Below are 3,664 nucleotides of genomic sequence, written 5' to 3' on the forward strand. Positions count from 1 at the left end.
GCCCTTTACTTATGACACAGGCGCACGCTTGGCACTACTTTGTTGATGCACGTGCGGCTACTGCGCACACAATTCACAAACACAGAAAATAATTTTTTTTTGGTTTGGACTGGAGTGTACTTTCGGGGGTTACAGCACCCTTTAACGGTCAAGCCAGCCGGCCCTTTACTTATGACACAGGCGCACTCTTGGCACTACTTTGTTGATGCACGTGCGGCTACTGCGCACACAATTCACAAACACAGAAAATAATTTTTTTTTAGGTTTGGACTGGAGTGTACTTTCGGGGGTTACAGCACCCTTAACGGTCAAGCCAGCCGGCCCTTTACTTATGACACAGGCGCACGCTTGGCACTACTTTGTTGATGCACGTGCGGCTACTGCGCACACAATTCACAAACACAGAAAATATATTATTTTTTTAGCACTTGGGGGCAGCACCCCTGATGGACAGAGCACCCCCTGGACAACACTACAGCACCCCTTTAGGACTGGGACACTGCACAGGACTTTGGAACTGACTGCACAACACAGTCCAGCCAGCCCCTATGGACTTTGAAGTAGTGGACACAGCCCCTATTAACAACAGCAGCACAGCACAACACAGCCAGCCCCTATGGACTTTGAAGTAGTGGACAACAGCAGCACTACACTACACTACACTACACTACACTACACAGCACTAACTCCCACCCTCCCTCTTCACTGTCCACAGCCGAGTGAGAAAATGGCGCCGACGCGGGTACCTTATATAGGATCCAAAACCCGCGAGACTCGGAAGGCGGGATGATGACGTTTTGCCTCGATTTCAGATCCGAGTCAGGCGGGAAAAGTCGAGCCTGACTCGGATCGGACTCGGATCGGGGGGGCTCGGGGGGGTTCGGATTTCAGAAATCCGAACCCGCTCACCCCTAATATATATATATATATATATATACAGTCAGGTGCATAAATATTGGGACATTGACAGAATTTTCATATTTTGGCCTCTATTCACCACCACAATGGCTTTGAAATGAAACAAATAAGATGTGCTTTAACTGCAGACTTTGAGATTTAATTTGAGGGTAATTACATTCAAATCAGGTGAACGGTGTAGGAATTACAACGGTTTCTATATGTGCCTACCATTTTTTAAGGGGCCAAAAGTAATGGGACTAGCAACTCAAAAGCTATTTCATGGACAGGTGTGGGCTATTCCCTGGTTATTTCATTATCAATTAAGCAGATAAAAGGTCTGGAGTTGATTCTAGGTGTGACATTTGCATTTGGAATCAGTTGCTGTCGAATCTCAATATGAGATCCAAAGAGCTGTCACTATCAGTGAAGCAAGCCATCATTAGGCTGAAAAATCAAAACAAACCCATCAGAGAGATAGCTAAAACATTCGGTGTGGCCAAATCAACTGTTTGGAACATTCTTAAAAAGAAAGAATGCACCGGAGAGCTCAGCAAACACCAAAAGACCCGGAAGACCATGGAAAACAACTGTGGTGGATGACAGAAGAATTATTTCCCTGGTGATGAAAAACCCCTTTCACAACAGTTGGCCAAATCAAGAACACTCTCCAGGAGGTAGGTGTATATGTGTCAAAGTCAACAATCAAGAGAAGACTTCACAAGAGTGAATATAGAGGGTTCACCACAAGATTTAAACCATTGGAGAGCCTCAAAAACAGGAAGACCAGATTAGAGTTTGCCAAACAACATATAAAAAAGCCATTACTGTTCTGGAACAACATCCTATGGACAGATGAGACAAAGATCAACTTGTACCAGAGTGATGGGAAGAGAAGAGTATGGAGAAGGAAAGGAACTGCTCATGATCCAAAACATACCACCTCATCAGTGAAGCGTGGTAGTGGAAGTGTCATGGCGTGGGCATGTATGGCTGCCAATGGAATTGGTTCCCTTGTATTTATTGATGATGTGACTGCTGACAAAAGCAGCAGAATGAATTCTGAAGTGTTTCGGGCAATATTATATGTTCATATTCAGTCAAATGCTTCAGAACTCATTGGACAATGCTTCACAGTGCAGATGGACAATGACCCGAAGCATACTGAAAAAGCAACCAAAGGATTTTGTAAGGCTAAAAAGTGGAATGTTATGCAATGGCCAAGTCACTCCCCTGACCTGAATCCGATTGAGCATGCATTTCACTTGATGAAGACAAAACTGAAGGGAAAATGCCCCAAGAACAAGCAGGATTTGAAGACATTTGCAGTAGAGGCCTGGCAGAGCATAACCAGGGATGAAACCCAATGTCTGGTGATGTCTATGCGTTCCAGACTTCAGGCTGTAATTGCCTGCAAAGGATTTGCAACAAAGTATTAAAAAGTGAAAGTTAGATTTAGGATTGTTTAGTTTGTCCCATTACTTTTGGCCCCTTAAAAAGTGGAAGGCACATATAGAAACCAAAGTAATTCCTACATCGTTCAACTGATTTGGATGTAATTACCCTCAAATTAAATCTGAAAGTCTGCAGTTAAAGCACATCTTGTTTATTTCATTTCAAAGCCATTGTGGTGGTGAATAGAGGCCAAAATATGAAAATTCTGTCAATGTCCCAATATTTATGCACCTGACTGTATATATATTTGTTATTGTACTATATCTTGATTTTAATATACACACTCTAACAGACCCATATAAACTTTACCAATGACTAGACATGAGAGTTTTTGGATTTGAAATCTGACAGAACAGAATTTTGGCGTACCAAATTGAGCATGGCTCGGTTCCTCCCATCAGATTCGATGCTGAAAATGAGGCAAAACATAATTTTCCCAGAAATGTCAGCACTCACATGTTTTGGATTGCATATTTGTCCCTCCCTTGTGATTTCAGGTGAAATTTAGATAGGAGGGTGCACAAAGAGGGTTTTTGGCTGTAGTTGTGCTGCAGTAGAGGCCATTGTAGAGAATTGTAGGTGGTTGGAGTGGGCGGAAAGGATGGAAAATAAATCATCTTTAATCTGTGGATCTGTGAGGGTCAGACACTATAGCAAGCAATCTGTAGTACAGACTCTTCCTGTGTACAGATGTGTCCATTGCTGCTGTCACACCAAACATCCCCTCTTGGTACTCATCTTTTTGGGTGGTATCTACAAAAATGCATCTTAGTCACAATGTGATGTGACTACGAAGCACCACGAAACTGCACCGATTAATTTGATATGCAACACTTGTATATCTGGGTGTGACTGAATCCCTGAATCTGTAACTAAGTGCTACGAGTCTGTGTATGTGCTTCATATACAGACTCAGTCGCACACAGATATACAAGTTTCATATATCAAATGAATCAGTGCAGTCTCCCATTGCATCTTAGTGACATCTCACATTTTTAGGAAAAAAAAGTTGCCCTGTGCATCCTGCACTGCGAGGCGTATTGAGGCTAGATGTATGACGACACAACTGTATGTTTTCACAAGGGTATCTATCTGCAGTATATATTGGGTATGAGAGCAGAGACAGTATTGTGATTTCAACCTTAGCTGACCAAAGATCTAGTTTGCTCAGTATTGTGTCTTGTGCACTTACCGAGTACAAATTTGAAGGGTATATACAGGGGCTGGCAACTTTTAGCCTGGGGGGCAAGCACATGGCACTGGCCCATGAGCAGCCTACCACTCTCAGTGCCCGGAGGCAGTGCTATCTGAA

The sequence above is a fragment of the Taudactylus pleione genome, unplaced genomic scaffold (assembly GCF_031769625.1).
Source record: "Taudactylus pleione unplaced genomic scaffold, aTauple2 ptg000009l, whole genome shotgun sequence".
NCBI classification, from domain to species: domain Eukaryota; kingdom Metazoa; phylum Chordata; class Amphibia; order Anura; family Myobatrachidae; genus Taudactylus; species Taudactylus pleione.